The 23,126-nt window shown below is 43.8% G+C and overlaps 1 protein-coding gene across 1 annotated transcript in view; it reads right to left on the bottom strand.

Annotated features, from left to right (window-relative positions):
• Positions 1-5,147: 5,147 nt before the first annotated feature.
• The window catches only part of LOC108001220 (toll-like receptor 6), a 44,968-nt gene continuing 26,989 nt past the window's right edge, over positions 5,148-23,126 (bottom strand). Inside the window, exons 2-3 of the transcript XR_009831617.1 lie at positions 6,675-6,745; positions 5,148-5,947 (exon numbers count right to left, since the gene is read on the bottom strand). The gene's annotated coding sequence lies outside the window, so the exon portion shown is untranslated. The remainder of the gene's footprint in view (positions 5,948-6,674; positions 6,746-23,126) is intronic.

The raw sequence follows: 23,126 nt of genomic DNA, 5'->3' as shown, positions 1-23,126 counted from the left end.
AACTTTTTCCTGTGGGAGGCGGAGGGCTGGTTTCCACAGGCGACAGCCTGTTCGAGTGTCACGCGAGGGCAGACAAGCCGGTCTCGCGTGGTGAATCGAAGCCATTGGCCATTGGCCGCGGTGGTGGCGGCGGCGGTGGCGGTGTCGAGACTCGAGCGAATATCGCGCTCGTTAACTTGTCGCGGCGCGCACGCACGCGAGCGTGCACGCTGGATGGAAAAAAAAAAAAGAAAAAAAGAAAAAAGGAAAAAGCAACCACGCAAACGACCACCACGTTCCACACCGAGGGCCGCGTGTTGTGACGCGTCGATTTTCAACCGGCACTTTTGCGACCAGCGAGCCCCGTCCTGCCGCGGTTCGAAACGCAAACTCGCGAATCGGATCGGAAATTTCGGGGCAAACTTCGAGGGGGAGGGAGGGAGGGAGGGAGGGGGCGGGCGAATTGTTTTGAACGCGACCGGAATTTAAACGCGTTACGTTGAGTTTTCGTATCGATAATTCGTTTGCTTGGGACCGTTATCACGGTGTGATTTCACGGTGTGATACGTGAATTTTGCGTCGTTGTTATTATTACGAGGGTGCATTTGATCGAGAAAAATTATTGAAACTCGATCGATCGATATACTCAATTTCTATCTAGATCTCCGATATATTATTGGTAGACTTGAATGTATAACATCACATAGAATAATATTATCTTTTCTATGAAAATGTATGTGATACAGATGAGGATGATATTTTCATAAAAAAAAGAGTTAACCCTCTTCGACGACTCTTTCAATCGGGCGAACTAGAGATGACTCGAGATGATTTTGCGCATACATAACGAACGTAAAATAATAAAGATCTTGGAAACTTATTCACAAATCGATACCTCGTTCTTTATTAATTGGAGATAACGAAATCTATATCTATAAATATGATATAAATCACTCGCCGCTCGAATTGCCAGAGAATTAAAATTACGAAAAATTTACATTCCTATATAAAAAAATCCATCTTCCATTACGTACAAGGACAGAATAAATATTCGTTCTACCAATATTTCGAAATATCATCCAGTGATCCTGGGAAGAATCTAAATTTTCCCTTTAAATTTTCTATTTGTCACGAACAGCCCTCCTAGTTCGATCGATATTTGCCTTCCATCATCCAAGTAACACGAAGTAACACGTCATTAGCGATCATCGACCCCTACACTTGATCCCTATACAACCGAAAGTACATCATCTTTCGCGTCTAGCTCGACGAGCGAGATAAATCAACATTCGCGTGTGGAAAATAAGAAAGAATGGCCAGCTTGTTATCGAGCAATGGGAGGAGGGGTGGATGTACGAATAGGCTGTGTGGCCAGACCTTGACGACGAAGGGGAGGCGAAGTGGAGGGAACACAAAGGGGAGGGAAGATACATAGAGCTTTCGCGCGGTCCATTCGCCACGACTCGTACACCTACCTATGGGACAAATAACCGTATAAATTTTGCCGTGGGACGCGTTCCCTTATATTACATGGAAATGCGCCAAGAGAGGAGAGCTCGAACTCGGAATAAACGAGTCGCCGACTCCTTTTCCTTCATCGCCACGGACCGATCGATTGGGCTTGCCGAGAAATGAGTAATCGATTATTTCAATTTTTCCGAATCTATTTCACAATTCCCGTTCAACTCAAGATGGCAGCGTCTTATTATTCTTCTCGTAAGACGATAATCCGCTATTCCTCGTCTTCTATTATCTTTTATCGAGTATATAAGAGAATAAGAGAATTGTTGTACGCATGAAATATGGAAAAATTGTACTCCATTAATTTGTTGTATCGTTAAGCTCGAAGAAATATTATCGCCGTACGCGAACTGGATAAAATAATAAACTGCGTTGCACGGTTAACCGATGCATTTAAATTTCCAAATTCATCGTAACGATTAAAAAAAGGATTACGCGCAATTAAAATGCATATACATATCGGCGAGCTGTGTAACCGATGTGTAAACTTGGGCCATTTCGCGCGCGTAACAACGTTATTCGGATAATGGAGATATCGGCTCTGGGCCGTTAATACGGATATATCCGAGATATTTGGATAATATAAGTGGGGATCGTAGCGATTCGGCCACCGATACGCGAATTATAGGAGAAGTGGCGCGGTTACTCGAGTATTTTCTTCGATATTAACATCGACGATGGACTCGCCGGCAAGTTTCAAGTTGTAACGGAAGAGGAAGCGCCCACCGCAGATTCTCGAGTGCTATTTCGTAACTATCCCCCGATGAAAGGATCGCTCCTGGACTTGCCACCGTTCGATGTCTCGCCACGCAAAATTCGTGATCCGATCGAAAAGCGGCCCGAAAAAGAACGTACCGATCCCCTTGTAAAATCCCTAAAACCTTCAAAATTGCCAAAATTAATAATTCGTATCGATTCGCTCGAATTCGATCGATAATCTCGTCACGTTAATTACCTTAGAAGAAGATGTATATATATATATATATATATATCCACGAGCACGCATCAAAGCACCGTCCAAAAGGCAAACGTTCGCTTTCGAAACGACGATGGCCATACCCTCGAGGACCTTTGACTCGATCGAAGGAAACGAGAGAGAGAGAGAAGGAGAGGGGAATTCGGGCTGCGATCTGATGGTCGCGGAGGGTGATCCGCGCTTACAGCCGGAGGGGTTGGCAAGGATTCATTCACATATATCGGGGCCGTGGCTCATTGTCGGGACAAAGCAAGCGTCGGGGATGTGAAGTGCTGTCAGAAGCAGCGCACTCCATCGCGCGACACAAATGGCAACCAAAAGTGGAGCTGACGGAAAACGAGAGCCGACGCGGCCCAGAAAGGGGACGAATTATTCTCCCTTTCGCGCCGACCATTTTCGAATTTCCAGGGAAAAAGTTCTCGATACGAGACGGGACTTGCTCACTTCGAGCCAGGGGATTTCGAGCTTTTGCCATTTTTCGATGGATCGGCGCTAGGATCGGTGTTTGATTACACGAACGTGGCAAAGTTGTTTCAGGGATAATTTATAAGTTAATTATTAAGAATTCTCCGATTGAAATTTTTGTATAATTTATCCGTCGATTCTTCGAGGATCAAATTATTTCCCTTAAATTCGATAAATATTGACGAAATAAATTTATATAAAGTGAATATATTCGTGAATCTTTGAAAGCTAGAGGCCACAGAATTAATTGATTGCCTGTCTTCTGCATCATCCAACATAAACTCAAACTGCTTATAATTTTACAACTGAATCATTGCCTATCGCAATAAATTCTCCGATTAAAACTTAAAAATAAGCAATCTCGACGACTAAATCTCTACATCCAATATTGAATTGATAATAAATTAAGAATCAGAACGAAGACAAAAGACAGGATTTCATCGATTTCCTATAAAGTGTTTCGCTAAACTCCCCCCTTCGTCTCCTAAATTTTTCATCCGCCGTTTCTCAAAACGTCCCTTTTAATCACAGGAATGGATTCTAGCACGTAGAGTAACTCGATCGTCAGAATGTTTGAGAAGGGTCATCGTCGGTGGCGAAGAATTAAGCGTAACAAGGTTATCACGAGTCGGCGATGCACTTCTCGACTCGTGTTCTCTCGTGGCCCACGAGTCCACGGAATAATTAGAAAAGTGGAAGAGGCAGGGATTCGCGGATGCGCTCTCGTGTAATTGCTTCCCACTAAGAACTCGCCTTTATATTTGCGCCAGATATCAGGGATAGAGCTTGATTCAACTGTCGCGAGAAGATCTGTTAACCTATATCTCTGGCCGCTGTTGGCCGACCATTGTTTGCTCGTGGAACCGGAAGTCGCAACGTGTTCACCTATGATAAAGGATTTTTGCGTGTAATAAAGAGATCGCGTTGAATGTGTTTCTTCGTGTGTTTCTGTGTACAATAACGTAGGGGGAATTTTCTTCCTTTCTCGTGGCATCGGTCAAAAAGATTTCTCTGCGATCTGTAAATAAAAAAGCGTGTATTCCACGTATGAGTGATAAACGTATTCTGTTATTTTTCTTTCGAATAAAAATTCCTAACCTAATAATCGTGAACGATGTTTTTGCTCTCCGTTGAAAATATCGAGGAATAAAACGTTCTCCTACGTATCTAAAAACTTACTTCTTTTTTTTTTTTTTTGTTACGGGTACTTCAAGCTGAAACAGGATAAATAAATGTTGTGAAAGCTCGAAGAAACTCTGTAAACCGAAGGGAGACCGATAGAGTTTTCATAATAAACTATGAGCCCTCTTTACACTCGAATAATTATGGAAACTGATGTAACGTAAGAACAACAGCAACGTAAAATGAATTTGACGAATAAACGGTTTTTATTCCGTCGCTTCGTGGCTGTACAATTCCCGATTACGAATCCCTCGTCGATCGTATTCTTTTTTCTTTTATTGTAATTGTTTCTATCTTCCCCTCTGGAGAAACGGCGAGCTTGGAAAAATATCCTTGGATACGGAAGAGTTGACGCTCGCGTGACTCGATTTAGTTGGTTGCTAATATGCATATTGTTGCCCGATATTTCTCAATCGAGTTAACGTGGATCTGTCCCACTCTGGCAATTAATAAATCTGCCCTCTGGAAATTTGAAACGAATAGTCGAGACGTGGTTCTATCCTCTCGTTACGATGGAAATATTCCGTTGATTATCTAGAATTTCGGGTTGGGGCGGATTAAACTGACTCTTGGACCTTATAAATTTCCAAGAATTCATGTTTTAATCGTTATTTTCGAAAAAATCTTGAGGAGAATTTCGAAACGAAATTTGAATTTTTTCCAAATGCCTCTTCGAAAGCGCGGATAGATTCACGGCTCGCGTCGTTTCGACGTCGTTTTTAAAGGGAAGGAAGGATAAAAAGAAGAAAGGGTGGATAAGGGTTGGGGAAGGGAAACGAATTGCATCGTGGAAGAAACCGATTCGAACGCTAATGATATTAAATGCTTTCGTTAACGATCCTCCTCGATGGGTCTCGTATATAATACATACCCGGTTGATAGAATTTTAGATCGCGGTTCCCTCCGCAGATACGCCACGTGTACGGCTGATGGTCGATCTGATTAAACCATTTGGAGAAGATCGATCTCCCGTTGCTGGTATTCCAATGATATTGATGAAGGTAAGAAGGAAGAGTTCTCCGTGTTGTGATTAAAATATATATAAATAACTTTATTGTTTATAATAAAATGCCCTATCTATTTTACAAATATACAAAACTCTTTGCTATTTACATTAAATCTCACCTTTCTTCGACGAGAAACAAGAGAACGCTCATCGAAAATTGGAGGATACACCCCCCTCGTATTTCACATGCTTATATTTATATATTTATATTCATATTTATATTTATATTTATATTTATATTTATATATATATAATCTCTCGCATTCTTAATAATCAATCATTGGAATAAGTAAACTAGTCGAATTCGAATAGAAAGAGAAAAAACTTCGTTGCAATTACGATTTAATAAAGAGTACGTATGAACAGTGTATATGTGAATGTATTTATGCATGTGTTTTTTGTGTTTTCGTCACGCTCCTTCCTTTGCCCCTCCTCGTCTTCCTATTTGCCTTCGTTTTATCAATTCTTTTTCTACTGTTTTACATTTCTTGCTCTTGATTTTTTTTCTTTTTCTTGTATCCCGTATTTTAATTCGTTTTCATTGTTTTCTTTTATTTCCGTTCCTTGCCTTTGTTTTTCTCTTTTTCTTGTAGTTTCATTTTCGCCTTGTTTTTTTTTTTTTTTCTTTTTTTTTAAATCTTTATTTCGTTCGCCCTAATTTACATTTGCACACTACGAAGCTATCACGAGTCTCAAAAATACGAATAAACCGTTTACTTTTTAGGTGCGGAACACCGTACGTTACGGAGTACAATTGCGAGTAGTAAGAAATACTTCTTGATAATAAGTAGAGAGAAACGTCGCGACAGTCGGGAAACCTGGAACAGAAAAATGGAGAACGGTCGATTAGAAGGCGCATCGGCGTGCACGGTTCTCCATTATACGCTTCTCTCCTTTACTTTTGCCCCACGCCACCGTTACCGTTAAGGCTTGAGAAGAAACTGTATCTCTGAACGATTGTTGCTACAGCGCAATTTGAAATAACGGTGACTTTCGCGTTGCTCCTGCACCGTTTCCGGTAGCGGTTGAGAGAGATCCTCTGTGAAAAAGCGGTGCAGGTTTTTTATTTTTTTTTTTTTTTTGTATAAAACCGAGATAAATACAGGAAATGATACGTACAATCTACAGTTTATAGACACAAAGGATATTCCGAGCTTTCACGAATATAACGTAACTTTAATGCGAATGAAAGTATGCTATTTTTATTTTTAGAGATGTTTCTCTTCCAATTGATTAATCCTTTTTTCCATCTCAGCTTAATTTAATTATCCAAAGCAACGAACGTTCATTGAACGAAGATGAATCAAACTTTCGAAATTAATGTAGAGATAGATTTGAGAAGAAATTTATTCCAAGATACGGATAGAATATTGAAAATTGAGAAAATTTGTAAATTATCTCTCATTAAATTTCATTGAAAAAGTCGCTCGAATTCTTCTCAAGCCGAGAATCGCAAAAATCGAAATTCGATTCGTTAGCGAAAGTAAAATGGAGAGGTTTGAGAAAAAGAAAGTACATTTGAGAGACGTGGAAATGATTGCTCACCTTGCCCACTGCGATTTCCAATTACTTCATACGTAATGCGAATCGATAATACTTCTGGCAACAGTTCACATCTGAAACAGAAAGAAGAAGGGAAACGCCTGGTTACACCGCCTATAAATCACGTGGACGTCGACGACGCTCTCCACGCCGGGACAAATTCCCCGGCGAGCGTATTTTCAGGAAATAAAACCGGGAACACCGGTGGTCACCGGGAGACACGACAATTTGTACGTGTATCCACGGCCTGTGTATGCACTCGATTGTTTCTTGGACCGAGCCGAGGGTGGAACAGACGTGTACCCATCCCCCTCCCACCCTTCGAAAAAGAACCCGCGCGTCGGTCGAATTTCATTTTTCACATTCGCGTCGAACTCGCGTTCTAACTGTCTATAAAGTTTTGTCGTTACAATTTTCTGCGACTCGTAAAAGTATTTCAAGTTGTTTCTTCTATTTTCCTCCCGGTGAAACGGCAATGAACAATTTTTTTTAACGAAACTTTATGGCACCGTACAGGTGAATTACACGAAGCGAAGCAGTATTTTTTTTCTCTTTTTTTTTAACAAAATATCATTCCATTAAAGAAATTAGCACGTTAATAAGTTTCAGGATGCGAGTTTGTAAATGGTGCGAAATTTTGCGTTGGGGAGGAGCAATTTTAAATTTAAATCGATCGATCGTGCAATATTAACATTTTAAATTGTAAATTATAAACGGTAATTTCGATATATTTTTCGTCGTAAAAAAATTTCACGGGGAAAATTGTATCGAAAATATATAAAAAAAAAAATATTTGGATTTCGTTTTTTCATCGAGAAAAAAAATCTCTCCTCCTAATATAATTGAATGTACGCAAAAATTGTAACTAAAATTTTCGAATTAGATAAATTTCCTTTCCTTTGTTCGCGTATCTTTTGGCGAGCCATTATAAAATAAAATATCGGGGAAAATTGAATCGTCATTCACTTGGACTGGTCATCAATGGGAAGGAATAAAATGAATCGCGTGAAAAGGATTAATTTTGTGTTTTTGCAAAATCACTGACGAATCGAAGACTCTGAATTTAACAGGTTTATCGGATTATTGATTAAATCCTTCTGTTATTAGCGAGAAAAGTAAACAGACCGTTCTGCGAATCCGTATACTTGAAGCTTTGCAGCAGTTTCGATTTCAACCGTTACGCGTTCGAGCCGGCCTCTGAATGGAGGGATTAAGTGACCAGTCCCCCGACCATTTCAATTCACGCGACAGCCTTTTCAAACCTGTGCTGTAAATAATGAAAATTGCAAATGGCACGCTACGCTCTCCAACTCGAGAAGAATTTTTCCGCAACGTCGAATATCCGAATATCGATCGAATAAATACGCAATTTCTGAAGTTCGTACAATGGAACTTTGATTAACTCTTGTTCAAAATTACTTAAAAATCTTTCAGGTATAATAAATAGAACGAACTCGTCGATTCTCCGTTCATCAGATCCGTCCGTCGATCGAAACGAGAAAATATGTTTCGAATTCCAGAAAATCGTTCGATTCAATTTATCAAGTACAAAACGACTTGCAAGATACTTTGTCACCAGATCTTATCGAGGCGCCCCGTCATTATTATCAACAATTTCATCGAGGATAAACTCTCGACGACGGAACTATCGCAAAGTATCGAAATAAAAAAGGAAGACGAGGAATGAGCGAAAAAAGGAGAAAAGGAAGAAGAACGGAAGAGAACGACGATGGGGAGAGAAAGTCAGCTCTCGATCCCGTTCCCGGCTCGACAGAGACGCCGATTTAATTGAACCTAGGTCGGAAAATTAATAATGGCCCGACCATCCCTTTTGTTTCCCGCGCCCGCCGCGTGGAACAGAAGAAGCGACCGTTTGTAAAATTATTCCAATAAACGGGGATCAGTTGGGATTTTCGTTAGGAATGGGCGCGAGTGCAATTACACCCGCACGAGCAAGTGACGCGGAATCGATTTAAAGGGATGAAAAAAAATATATATATATATAAAAGAACGACGAGGATATCGAATCGAAGAAGAAGTCGAGTTGGAGGAATATATGGGCGAAACGATGCGAAAATGGTATGGTTGTTCGTCGATTATTTGATCGTAGTTGGAATAGCGCGTTTCCACAATAGATGATACGCAATTTCGGTCGATGGCGCCGATTTGTAGGTAATTGTGAATGTTCGCGGAACCAAGTGGCCACGATTATCTATTATATGTTAACAATTAGACATAACCACGACGATTAATATACGCGAATAGGTATGATTCGATGATTTTGAAAAGGAGGAAGGAGTCGGCGGGGCTTTGTGCTCGTTCTATTCATTTTTTTCAATGGAATGGAAACACAGAAGTGCGACAGTACAAATAACAGGATAATGTTCGTTATTATTATTCATCTCGAGTTTCGTTCCGATTTGTCAGTCCAGAATTTTCGAATTCACGACGATCATTTATCAATTGCGATCCAGTCGTTCCTAATACATCGTTTCGTTTCGTTTCAAATGTTACAGCTATTGGATATTACAGGCTATCGTTGGACATTTCTTTTTTTTTTTTTTTTTGCTAAAGTGATGCACGACACCAGTTTTTATATGTATATATATCGATGTACGATTTTTGATAGTTATCACGACAGTGAATCGTATAACGGATTTTATGGTGATGTATACGATACGATCACGATGCCACGCGTATGTATAATGCGTATATACATTTCCAGATCGATAACATAGCTCGATACGTTGCCGTTCGAATTTTCAGATTTCGAGCACATGTCCCGTTGAATCCCAGGACACTCTGTGAATTCGAAAAGTCGTTTCCATTCCGACCTTTCTTTACACTACTCTTCTTTTTTTTTCTACGATTATCTATGAATCTTTTTTCTTAATCTACGTATTTCGAAATTTCCATTGTCTTGAGTTTTTATAGTTGGATTTTTGTTTCCTTTTTCCTTTTCACAATTTTCCAATCCGATCGATTTTCTCTCCCTCTTACTCCCTTTATTTCGTCCACGACTTCAGATACGTTCTTCGATATTAAAGGGAACATTAATAATTAATAAACGAGTAACGACGAGTAACAAAATTTCACGCGCAACGATTAATTATCAACGAAACGGTCGGATATATTATAATAAAGCCACTTTAAAACCAGACGTTTCACCACGATCCAGTTCATTAGCATTTGCAACAACATGTGTATACGCTTAATCGAAATTGTGCGTGGACGAGATAAACGCGATCGATGCAAAATTTGATTCTGCGTAGGAAACATCGGATGAATGCACGCCCCGAGTTCCCATCCGATCGCTGATTTTTCGTTTTCGTCGTCAAACTTCCGCGACTGGGTCTCGTGTACGTCGTCGATGGTGGAAAGTAGTTTGAAGGAGAACTGGATAACGAGACGTTTGGAATCTGCGTTTGACGAGCGAAACTCGGTACATGACATTTTTTATTCTCGAGGCATAATTTTGAAAAATTATCAGAAAATCTTTACACTTTATCACGCTAGATTTTGCAAACCATTACCAAAGGAATTTTTTTCAATTTTCAACTTATAAAATCTTCAATATATCATTGGTTAAATCGTATTTATTTTTTGAATCTTGATGATAAAATTCTTAGTTTCTCTCCTCCTCCTCGTTTTATATTATAAAGTTCCAAACTCCAATGACTTTTCCTCTGATGCATAGCAACATAATTTACCTTCTATTCCAGCACATTTTCCAGCGCACTTACGGCTCAAGTGTATTCCCAATTCGTACATCATCGAAACCTCGAGCAAGTATATACCTCTCTATAAACCGGTATACACTTGAATTTTTCACATGGCTGTTTCAATTTCTATCCAGGTTATCCGAGATAAAATCGTCTTAATACCTTGGTGATCACGTTTAAACCGTAATATCCTTTTTCCGATCGCGGGGACGATATCTATCTCCCCGGGCTCTCACGGGCACATCGGTGATCCTCGTGGCCGCACACACACACACACACACACACACACAAGTGATCATTTTTCGTATCGATAAAAGGGATCCTCGCGTGATGCTACTCCTCCTCGTTAACGAACCGATATTAATAACGCGACGAAAAGGCGGAGAGGAAGGGGGAGGGGAGGGGAGGAGGGGAGGGGAGTGGTCGCGCGCCGCGGGCGAAGCAATTTACACGATCGAATTAATCTCCTTTCCAACTCTTTCGTCTATCCTGCCGGTTGGTTTTTCGCTTCCTGGAGGCTCGAAATTCAGGCCAAGGAAGAAGGGAGAAGGAGGAGAAGGGGGATGTTTGCCGCGGAAAAGAAAGTAATATCATTCAAAAGCGGCGGAAGTTATTCCCCGATGCGAAAGTTTCCCCATTTTACATTACGGGGAACGGTCTGCGGAGAGAGATGTTAGTCGCTGTAGTGAAGAACTTCATCTCGGCGATAACTTTTCCAATTATTATCAGATGGCAAATGGACAGTCTTTGTGTTTCTCGCGGGCGGACCTTCTCCCGGAAGGGGAAGGTCCGCCTCCGCCCCAACTTCAAGAAGTCTCGAGAGGGGAGCGAGGAGGGGGAGGAAGAGGGGCTCGAGAGCACAATACCGGGCCGATGATAAACCTTCCAGCGGGAAATCTATTTTTGATCGAAACGCTCCGTGTTTTCCAACCACTTGCACGCGCTCGCTCCGAGGACAAGGATTTCGAACATCGAGTGGGGGGAGAGGGGGGACGGAAGTGGAGGAAACACTCCAACGATCGCATTAATCTTTTTCTCCCTTCCTTTCTTCTCCTTTCTTTCTTTTTCTTCCTTCCTTCCTTTCTTTCTTTCTTTCTCGATTCATCGATTCGTTTCTGTGGATACAAGGGAGAAAGATAAATCTTGAATTATTAATCGGGGAAGGAGGAAGGTCGATTCACTTTCGAGATTCCCTTCTGACCGATCTACGCTCTACTCGCGGCAGTATATGTAACGAGCATAGGTGGACGAAAGGGGAGGAAGGAGGGGGGAGGAAGAGGAGGAGGAGGAAGAAAAAAACGATAGAGTCAAGGGGAAAAAAAGGAAGAAGGCACCGCGTATCGGACCATATCTATCTTCTCGTTAATCAACAACGTTCTGTTAACAGGAGCGAGGTAAAAGGATCGTGATATATATACAGCGAAGGTAGCTAAATAAACAGCACGGGGAAACATTAATTACACTCGTGGCGTGTTCGTAATCGGTCCGGTCTGCTGAATTAAAAGTAGATTAAGATATCAAGCCGAGTTGAAACGTGGACTCTGTTGTACACTCTGTCAACGAGTGCCCCGACGCTTCTCACTCCTCTTTCTCTCTTTCTCTCTCTCTCTCTCTCTCTCTCTCTCTCTGTGTGCAGAGAAATAACGAAACCGTGGCTGAAACGATCTTGGAATTCCTCTCCCTATAGAAATAGAAGTCCTTTCGTGTTTACAAACAAGTGGAACTGGTTCTGAAGGGAGAGGCCGCACGAGTGGACACGCCCTGCCCCATGGCTCTCGACCGTGTGAAAGAGCTTCCACCGACGAGATGAACAAAGAGCCACTGTCCTTTGTCTCAACCGTTCACGACAGGGTGAATATAACGCGAGCGTGTTAATTAAAGCCGATAGCCGCCGAGGCCGCTCCCATGAAGCTACTCTATGTGGATAATCGCGCGTACGGAAGAACGAAAAGAAGAAAAAAGAAGAAAGAAAAGGGGAGAAGCTTAGAAGAGGAAAGAAAGAAGACGAAAAAAATCGGCGAAGAAGCTTCTACTAACTACTAAAGAGAGGGTACGCGCGGGAAAGAAAGAGAGAGAGAGAGAGAGAAAGAAAGAAAAAAGGAAATAATAAAATAAAGGAAAAATCGAAAAGTGGATGGGAATGGTCGGGGATAGGATTTATTCGCGCTTGAAAGGGTGCGGAGAGACCGTGTTCGATGAGTGTTCGCGCCTCTAATAATGCGCCGCGCGGCCCGTTAATTAATATTCCGTATAATAACGACATTCCAATTGCATTCCGATTTGTATTACTTTTATTGCACCAATGACCGGCAATTAAGACATCGCGCTGCCCCACCCCCTCCCCTCGGTATTAACAACCATTAGCTCGCGCCGCGATCGTCGTTAACGCGCTGTGAAATTGAAATCCCCCATTGTTATACCGTGTCTATTAACATTCCACGCCATTTCCCTCGCACACCGAGCGGAAACCGAGCGCGCGATTCGTGCTCGTGTGTTCGATCCAGGGGGATGTTGTCGCGCGATCCACCCGCTATAATAATAAGAACGTCTCGATATCTTTACCGATGCGTTATTCGCCTTCTTTGGACCCTTTCTCTTTGGAGCGCGCGCCAAACCCTCGTCCTCCAAATGTTCGAGCAGTAGCCAGGGTGAAATTTCCCCGGTGCGGGAAGGATTCCAAGGAGCGTGGGACACGTACCGACACGAAGGGATGGAAAAGGAGAGCTTTCGAAACTTTCTATTCCCCCTTCCTCTTTCTATCCGTACTTGCCGCTCGGTTCATTAAAATTGAAGGTTCCTCGTCGGTCCCGTTGCCAAGTCGAAAGTCTGCAGAAACTTCCCCCTATGTATCTCCCCGCTTTTCTTCCTTCCTTCCTTCCTTTTTTCTCTCTTTTTCTCTCTAACCTCTCTCATCACGATGACGCTACCTGGTTACGGGTTACTCTCACGCGAGAAACATCGATATTCGAGAGGGCAATGTGTAAATTCTTCTTCCCCTTTCTCTTGTTTTTTTTTTTTTTTGGAAAGGTTTCTCTTTGAGAGAGAGAGGAGGAGGAGTGAGTGTCCGCGGCAAGCTGGAACAAGCTTGGCAAACTTTCGAACAGGGAACACGGGGATCCTCGTAAAGGAGAGGCCCGTTAAGAAAACGATCCGGATACCGATGCTCTGCTATTGGGAACAATTTCGATGCGGCAATTGGGAGGATCACAAGAGGGGTGGTTTTCTTTCCTCCTACCGCTCTCTTTTTTCTCTCCCCTCTCCTGCCCCTCTTTTTTCAAAGCGGTGGTAAGGAGTTTGAATTGGACGTTTTTTTGCCCGTGCGAGGGGGTAGTTTGGAGGTAGATGGAGCGGATGAAGGGAAAGGGTAGATAGTTTAGGTAGTTCGGTATAATGGTAAGACCTTCGAATCGGGATCTGGAGATAGAAACTGGGAGATAGCCCATTTGACGATATTAGACTGGTGGGGGAGGAGAGCTCTAGGGAAGGACTGGTTCAATTAGTTAGAGCAATCGAGGCGGAGGGGAAGATTCGAGAAAAGATCCGGCGACCATCTATCGATCGATTTTTCCTCCTTTACGACGCTCTCGCTCTGCGATCTCGAAAAGAAAAAAAAAATAAGAGAAATTTAATTCGACGTTTTCCTTTCAACTTTTTTTGCGAAAACAAGAATAAACAAGAAATCGAATTCATCCCCTTTAATTCACAAAAGGGAGAGAAGAAAGAAATTCTGTAACGACAGAATTACGAGATTCGATTGACTAACCGATGCAGCCACACACACGCAAAAAAAGAAAAAAAAGAATTAGAAACCCGAATAAAAATTCCAGTGTCTCTAATCGAGTTCTTCTGTCGCGAAAAAAAAAAAAGAAAAAAAGAAAAATTCCATTTTCCATTGACAAGACTCGCGTCGAAATTGGTGACGATCGACCGATCGATCGCCGAGGAAACGAGGGTAAATCGCCGGGGATAGGCTGTGAACTGGCGCGGTTTTTGGCCGGCCTAAAAGAATCAGCCGCGGACGGTGGCCGAACGACACAGAGGCGAGCAAAAATCTAGTTTCGGCCGATCGGACGGGGGCGGGGAGGGAACGATCGGGAAACGCGTCATTCGAATTTCGGCTCGTTGCACGCGCTGCGCGGCTTCTGAAGCGGAATGACACGACGGAATGACGACGCCGCAATGGCCACCCACCACCCCCGCCGCTTTTTCCCCCCTCAATGCCGAATCGAATCTATCCGATCGAAAGGCGGGCCACCCGCGCTGCTCGATAACGAGCCACGGGTGGAAAAATGGCCGAGGGCGGGTGAGAAAACGCTCCTTAACGCTTCGCCACGATGCGTCAATCCCTTCCTTCCTCGAACTCGACACGATGCTACTTTCGAGCACGAACAAGAGGGGGGGAAAGGACGATTAAACGACGTTAGCCGATGTTCCAGTTTCCACGGAGTCCCATCTTGTTTTATTTTCCACCGATCGAATTTCGAATTGTGGATAGCGGTGGGAAGAAGGACGCTCGAGTTGATACCATCTCGCGTTATTTAGACCCGCGTACTTTATTCCGTTGCTTAATCCCTCGCCATTGGAGGGATCGCCTCGTTCGGGATAAATGTTGGAAAAGCGTCGAGATATAAACGGGGAAGAATCGACCGGTTACGCGGTTATTCGTTCGTTGGAGAGAGAGTAGAGAGCAGAGAGCACGTTTGGCCAGACGCGGCTCGATTTCCTTTCGACCGGACGAGCGGCGAGGCCTGAAAAAGGAAAAAGAATATCGAATATCCGCGGGAACGGGGAGGATCGCGATCGTAACGAGCGACAGAGAAGATTTTTCTCTTCGGAGCGAAACAAAAACGGGACGTGGAATTATTCGGAATCGATGGTCGTTGCACCGAATCGTCCTCCGTTTAATACGCGCGGGAGGAGGAATTTCTATTTGTAATTGCGCGAAAAGGGTGAAAAGGGGGAAAAAGGAGGAGGAGGGAGGATGAAACAAGCAAAACAGAATGCGAGGCATGGAAATTTTGGGCTTGGGATCGGGAGCCAAGTGAAATGACGCATAGGAACGACGACCCGTGCAACCTCTCGTTCCATCCGTCCTTCGTTTTCGATTCGGCCATTTGCGACGATCCCCGGCCGCGCTCTCTCCATTCCGACGAGCACAATGTAAGACCACTTTTCATGCTAACGAATGCACCGTTTCGATTTGTCGTTCGGTTATCCGCTACGCCCCCGCACTCCCTTTTCATTTTCATTTCTCTTCCGCACGTCCAACTTTTTCCCTCCTCCGCTTTCCCCCCCTATCCTCTCCAATTTTTTCTGTCCACGAAGATGCCGGGAAATACGGGGCCCCGTATCGTCCACGCGAGGAATATAATCGAACGTTCGAATATTTATTCAATTTTTCGAAATTTTCTGTAGCATTTGAGGTGAGAAAATTGCCGTGATAGATTAAGCGTAATTAGCGTGTGTTTCGACTCGATTCGATACAAACGGATATTGAAACTGGAGCAACCATGATGGCCGCCGCCAGTTTCTTCTAATGTTGGTAACGCCGGTAATTGGGAGAATAGTTCCGCCGTAAGTTCCTATTCCCTTTGGTAATAGTAATAAGTTCCTGTGTGTTATCTGCTAATGCGAATTTCGCAATATTCCCGGGTTACAATCCGGCTCTTGTCGCGTGTAATTAACGCGATCGTGTCAAAATTCCGGAAAGTTTGTGCCAATTTTTTAAAAATCCCCCGTTCCATATTTCAATATTCGATCAAGGATGGAAGAAGAGAAACAGGAAAGGATGTAAAAATACCGAGACATTTTTATCTAAGCTGCTGAAATATCGAAACTTTTCTCTCTTTCTCTTTTTCTATTGCGGGAAAAAGAAGGGAAAAAAAGAAATAAAAAAAAAAAGGGAACACGATTTTTCCCATTTGGACAGGAAACGGTGGAGCGTCGATAACGATCGGCCAATATCGGTAAATTCGTGCAAAATTTTTCTTATCGCGAACGGCCATCTGCACGGACCTTTGCACTCCAATTTCGACAACCAGGAAAGCGAAAGAGAAAGAGAAAGAGAGAGAGAGAAAAATACGATCGTTGCCGATACCTGCCACGTGTCTTTTCTTAACAGTGGGACGAGTATAAATTTCGCATATTTCTTGGACGCGATCATGCTATACTTTTCGCATTACGCTCAAACGATTCAAAATATATCTCTAATAGTCAATCGTAGAATCACCTCTCGTAGGATCGAAACGCTTCGTTGAACAACGAGGCTCTGCGTATAATTGCCTTTCGCGTGGCCTAGAAAGTTTCGATGAAACGCAATAAAAGATACAGAAAGAAATATATATATATATATGCTCGATATTTCCTTTTCGTGGAACGTTTCATCAAATGATATACACAGGGAATAATTTTCCGCTCTTCGATACGTAGTGGACCTCTTCGTTAACGAGAATACCTTTTTAATCGAATCTCGAAGAATATTCGATTCGTCGAACGTTGCGAATCCTCTCCCCGTTTTTGGAGAAGGAGATTGTCAACGGGGGTTAAAGTAGTCACTCGAAACTACTAAGAGGAAGGGGGTGAAACTGGAGTTACGGCCCTCCCCTCCCCCGCTTAAGCGGGCCCGAGTTAGCCTATGATAAACTGGATTAGATCCACGCAGGGCTTGTACACGTTGAATTATGCCCTGGCTAAGTCCAGACTGCATTACACCCTTGATCCAGTCTCTCTCTCTCTCGAGATAGAGTTGCATCGGATATGCTCCACCGGATATCTGCCTCTCGAATCTGATCGTCCAATTTCCTTCGTACATAACTTTGAACGCTTGTCCACCGGCATCGTTCTTTCGCGGAGGAAAATACGCGCAGCGAGAGGATCTGTTAATCCAAGAACGAACTCTTTTTCGAATCCAACGCACGATTTTACACAAGCGCGCGTGTAGAGTCGCAGGAGAAATAACGGGGAAGAAAGAGAGTGGGGTAGAGCGCTCGGTATTCCCACAAATTTTCCGTTTTTCCCCGGTGGAAAAATTGACATCGCGCGACACGCTCTCCTCTCCCCTCGATTCCTCGTTCACCGCGTGATCCTGATACGAATTGAGCTATCCCGACGCAACGTAAGAGCCCTTTCCTCGGCGCGAACGAGCCACGGGATTTATCGCCTGGGCCGACGTAGGTGACGTACATAGGTGCGGCGGTCTCGAAAGCGCGATGGATGGATGGATGGATGGATCTATCTCTTCTTTTATATTTTTTCACGGCCGGATAGTTTATCCGCGACACGGGATCGCGTCGACCTCTGCTTTCTTTTTTTTCTTTTTGTGATTCTCGTATCCTTGCCTCGATCTCGACTCCATGAAAATCCTTGCAACTTTGAAATACTTTACTTTAGGAATACGTGGCAAGATATATTATCGACGATGACTGAGCAAGAATAAACGTAAGAAGTTTGAGTCAAGTGGTAGTAGAATTCGTAATTTACATCGTTTTAATAGAAACAGAAGGCGTTCGAAAACTCGAAGGAACGGAGTAGATGTAAAATACGTATAGTAATTGCGAGGGCAGCTTATTAAATCGTCTACTTAAAGTTTTAAACTTCTTCGAGGGTTTATTAAAGCGTTCAGAAATAGCGTCGATCCCCGTATCCGCGATCCTTGTGGCGTTTATCCGTTTGTATGGAAGAGGAAATTTATCTAAATCCGCCAACGCAACTTCGACTCTTGAACGGAGCGAACAGGTCGCCTCGTGTGTGTGAGCTCGTCGCCGGAAGCGGAATGGATGGACAAGCTGTTCCGCGTTTCACGAGCGTCGAGGTAAAAGTAAAAGGTCTCTCTTTCCGTGGAACATCGAGAAATTACATATTAACCTGGAAATAATCTACAAAATATTTCCCACTGCTTGCCGTGTCTCGTCCCTTTCGTTCTTGCAATTTTCAGTAACTCGAAAGCCGGCAGAGGGAATAATCGTTCCGTTATATCGGATCGGTTTTGAATCATACGAATATTTGTAAAGCGATGAACGATGTTTTGCAATTTGTTAATTTGGATTTTTAAGATGGATAAGGTATGAAAAATAAGAAATTACCAGTTGGTATGAATGATTATGGTATGATTTGCAGTTTTACAATGAAAAAAGGGCGGTAAATTTTTCAGAATTTTTTCAGATTATAGATAATTCCGATAGTTTGGTAATTTTCTTTCCTCGAAACAATGAATATAATTTATCCTTTCTTCTCTGATAAAAATGCAAATAATTTGAAGTAAATAATTTTTGTAATTACAGATATATATAATCGTAATATCTTTTTCCAAAAATCGAATAGAATTATCTTATCGTAGTATTATCTTCTCGTTTAATAATTTCTCACGACAACAAAAGATGTATATCATCTCGAATCTCGACAGAACGAAGCGTGCCGATCGATCGGTTAAAATTAAACGAAACGCTTCGCCGTCTAAGAGAATAGAGTACATCTCCAGAGGTATTATCCTTCGATTCGACTTCATTCCCTCGGTCCGATTATGATTAAACGGGGCCGATGGAAACACGGGAAATCACGGGACGAGCCTTTTCCCGAAGGAAATGGTTCGATTGTCGAACGAGCGATAAGTATGTTTGCCCGTTCGTCCTTTCCACCCCTTTCGTTTGCCACGGGACCGGCACGACTTGGAGGGAAAGTGTTTTGAAACGGCGCCGTCGGACTGTTTTAAAACGCGGCGGGAGTTAAGTGCTGCGCTCGATAAATTTTTTCGAGCACTCTTTACCTTTCTCACCCCTCCCCATTCGCAGCTCCTGGCGCACGGCTTTGTACTCGTTCGCCACCTACCCTCTTCCTCGACCCTCGTCGAAACCTCGGATCTGGAAACCTTGGATCTATCCCTGAAAACTGCTACCGGATTTTCCGCCTCACCTGACGCGTCTCTCTCTCTCTTTCTACCCCTCTTTCGGGAGCTATTTTTTCCTCCTCTCGTGTCGTTTACGCTACCCCATGCAGGCCGTGAATCTCTCTTCTTCGTTGTTCTTTTCTTCCTTTGACGCCATAATCTCACCTTCTTCACGTCCTTCTCCACATCCTTTCCTTTTTCTCTCTTTGCCACTCTAACTTTCCTCTTTATCCCTTTGAAGCGTCTCTCCGCTTCCACCGGCCTCTCCTTGTCTCTCCTCCTCGACGTCCCTCTTATTTTCACCCGCTCGTGTATTTTTGATTCTACAACTCTGCTCGATAATTCTCTTTATAGAATGAACACGATTACGATCTTCAATGCGATTTTGCGTAAGAGTTGCGATTGAGAGAAACGGTATTTTTCCTTCTCGCGTGAGAAGGAAGGAAGAACTCGATCGTGAAACTCGACGTGGATCAATCGCAGTGGCGCCCATCTCGTCGGCGATCGGGGAAAAAGATTTTAAAAAGAAACGACGTAATTCGCGATGGGCCAACTTGGATTGAGGCTTACGAAGTAATCGGAAAGTTGGAGCGAGGGTGAAAGGGGGAGGGGCTCGCTTTTTGTCGCTTATAGATCCTTCTGGATTTGATCCTCGCCACTCGTGGAGGGCGATGCCGTATTTGCCACGCATGAGGAATATATCCCGAAAGTTGGAAAATTCTCAAACGAGGCGAAAGAAATAGAGGGGAGCCTAGTTTCCAACCATCGATCCTAACTTTCCAAAGATAAATTGTTGTATTTATCTTCGGAAAAAACATCCCCCATAAATAGCATCCATGATCTTTCTCCCATTAATATTGCGCAAAATCCATTTCTATTATTACATTCGTATTAAGAATTAGGAAAAATTTTATACTCCGAACAACTCGCAGACGTGAACTCTGATACGTGAAAACTGGCATATCTTCTTCGTATAATAATCATAAATAAGTACAAATGAACTTCATACTTCCACCTGTCCAAGTGCAAACACGATCGAGGATAATCGACGTTAATTCGCCGTCCAAAATAACGGATTTTAATTAAACCGAGCTCGCACGGATCCTGGACCAATATTATCCCGAATGGGCGAAGAATCGAACGGCCACGATCCTCCTCCCTCCCTTCACGTTCCATCCACGTACACAGAGCGTAAGGGTGAAACTGCAGTCGATTGGTTCGGATTCGATAAGTAGAACGACGCCCGATCGGAGACGAGCGGAGGGAAAATGGCGTATGTCACGATTTCCGTTATCGCAGCCACCTTCTCCCTAGTCGCATTTCGCCAACTACTTGGAAAGTGCACTCAACCGATCCTCCTCCACCTTTCCATGTGCCCGCGTGCACGTATACGCCACGAAACGCGTGTTCGTGCGCCCGTCGACAACCGTGCACCCTTCTACCGCCATACTTTTCAAGCTGCCGGTATTATCCGCCCCTAACTTTTCCTCCGAATGCATGGCAGTAAGAAAAGTTTCCACCGTTTCCCTTCATCGGGCACGGCCAAATAATTACTGTCTCGGAGAGAGTCAGCCCCGCGGAAAGGGCTGCCTCGTCCAAACTTCTTCCCTCGAAAACACGTTCATCCATCCCTCATCCGCATAGCGGGGGATGCACGATTCCATCCACGACGATTCGATCGAAAAGATATTCTCGCTGCCAAGAGGGGGAGGTGGTGAAGGTGAAATTCGCGATTCGAAGCTCCATTAGCTCGGTTAATTGGGTCCAAGTAGAAGGTTCAACGAAACTTTCGTACCTGGTAACGAGGGAATTGTATTTATCGCGGTCGATTTCGCGTGAAACTCGGAACCCCCTTGCTCATAAATATTTACCCACCCTTTCCACACTTCGATTCCACATTCGATTCATTAATATCACACGCTCTCTAAGATTAGGAATTGGATGAATAACTTTTGCAATCACCAAGCGCGTTTTCGCTCGGTATAGCTCGACTCTCTGAAAAAAAATATACACGTTGTACATACACGCGGATTCACGCGGACGCGTAGGTGCGAGGAACAAAAGGGAGCGGAATAAAAAAATCGCGGGGATTACAGCCTCCGCGTTCCTCGAGCAATTTTTCACCGGTATCGTTCGGCCGCCGAACGGAAATTCCCGTCCATCATACGCAGACGCGTCAAAGCTTTCGCGCGACTCTTCGAATAAATCTCGCGACCGCGAAAAATCTAGCGTGTCTGAATCTGGGGAGGGAGAGTAGCTATATGGAGGGAGGAGGGAGGGAGAGAGAGAAGAAAAAAAACAACAACGAATTCGCGGTACAGCAATAATAGCGCTGGACGCAGGCGGCTGATAGCGGGCGCCACCACCAGGGGTGGCGAGCGAATCGACAGATAACAAACGAACAAAAATGACAGAGGAGAAGCCTGGTTTGGTTTGGTTTGTCCCTTTCTGGCCGCGATCCACGGAATCCCTCTGCCCCCTCCCTCTGATAATATTTTATCGCTTCGTTTATATTCGAGGGTGTTGCACCGCGAACAGGGTGAGGAGCGTTTGAGCAGCCGCACCTCTAAACGACGAAAACGGGTTAGCCGAGTTTTGAGAAAGTGGCTCGAATCCACCACCGTTCACTCTTATTGAAAGCTCCACGACGAAGATATTCCACGCAATATTGTTTTCGTAAACCACCTCCACCTCGAACGAGGTGTAAACGAGAAAAGGATCGATGCTCTAATTCTCCAACACCGTTCTTTAATAAGAAAGAGAAGCGGGATAGAGATCGTAAACTGCATTATATCGCGTTCGCGGTTGCATAAATAGTTAAAAACGAGAAAAGAGGAGGATAATAAGAACACCTGCGCGGAAACGAGGCAAGTTGGATCGCGTTTCTCGGTGCAGCGGCAACGAATGGCTCGAATCGAGGACGGGGCAGAGGAGAAAATCGCGTTCCTAGTGGAACGATTGGAGGGGTTATTCCGAGGATATAGAACGGATATAGCGGCAGCGAATAAGTATCGTTCCTCTCTCTCTCTCTCCTTGTCTCTCTTCGTTACGATACGAGAATTGGATGGCCGCTGCTCTCTCAAACAATTCCTCATCGTGTATTGACCGTGGGTAAATCAATCAGAGACAGTCGTTTTGACCTTTACGATCGGATTCCGTTCGGCCACGTCGCGAGAGGGATGAAACGAGCTCGGAGGAGGGATGGAAGCAGAAGAATGGAGGAAACGGAGAGAAAGAGAGAGAGAGGCAAGTAAGGAAAGCGAGGAAGATTCGGAAGAGGATCGATATTGTTTATCCGATCGCAATTACAGTATCCAGGACTTCATTTCAATCGAGAGAGGCGGGCAACGCCGATGAAAATCCTTTACAGGCGATTTACAGCAGGTTTCCGTTCCGAAGAAGAGAAAAGAAGATTTCGAACGTTTCGGAGAATTTTTCCTCGTACAATTTCCAGGGAATACGTAGATAGAAGAGGAGGAGACTCGATTATCCGGTATAAATGTGCAAGTTCGATGTACGAAAAGGATATATCGAGGGCAATGGGGGAGGGGTTGGAAATTTATCGAGCTAACACCCTGCTTCTCCTCTGCCTCCCCGCGCAGATGTTTTATCGGGCTCTTTTTATTGGCCCCCACCAAATCGGTCGAATTTATCCCGCGTAACTTTTACCGTGCGAACGATCCTCCCTTTCTCTCCCTTCCCTTCTTTTCCCCTTCCCCCCTCTCCCCCCGTTCGTTCGAAAACGTTTTTGACCGGTTGCTTTCAAGTCCGACCCGCGGAACCAACGGAATTAACTTTTTTCCCCTCCCCTCCTTTTTACCCGCCCAATTTTTACCGATTCGCGTTGCACGA

The sequence above is a fragment of the Apis cerana genome, linkage group LG10 (assembly GCF_029169275.1).
Source record: "Apis cerana isolate GH-2021 linkage group LG10, AcerK_1.0, whole genome shotgun sequence".
NCBI classification, from domain to species: Eukaryota; Metazoa; Arthropoda; class Insecta; order Hymenoptera; family Apidae; genus Apis; species Apis cerana.
The sequence above is the reverse complement of the archived record's forward strand: the minus strand, read 5'-3'. Positions and strand labels throughout refer to the sequence as shown.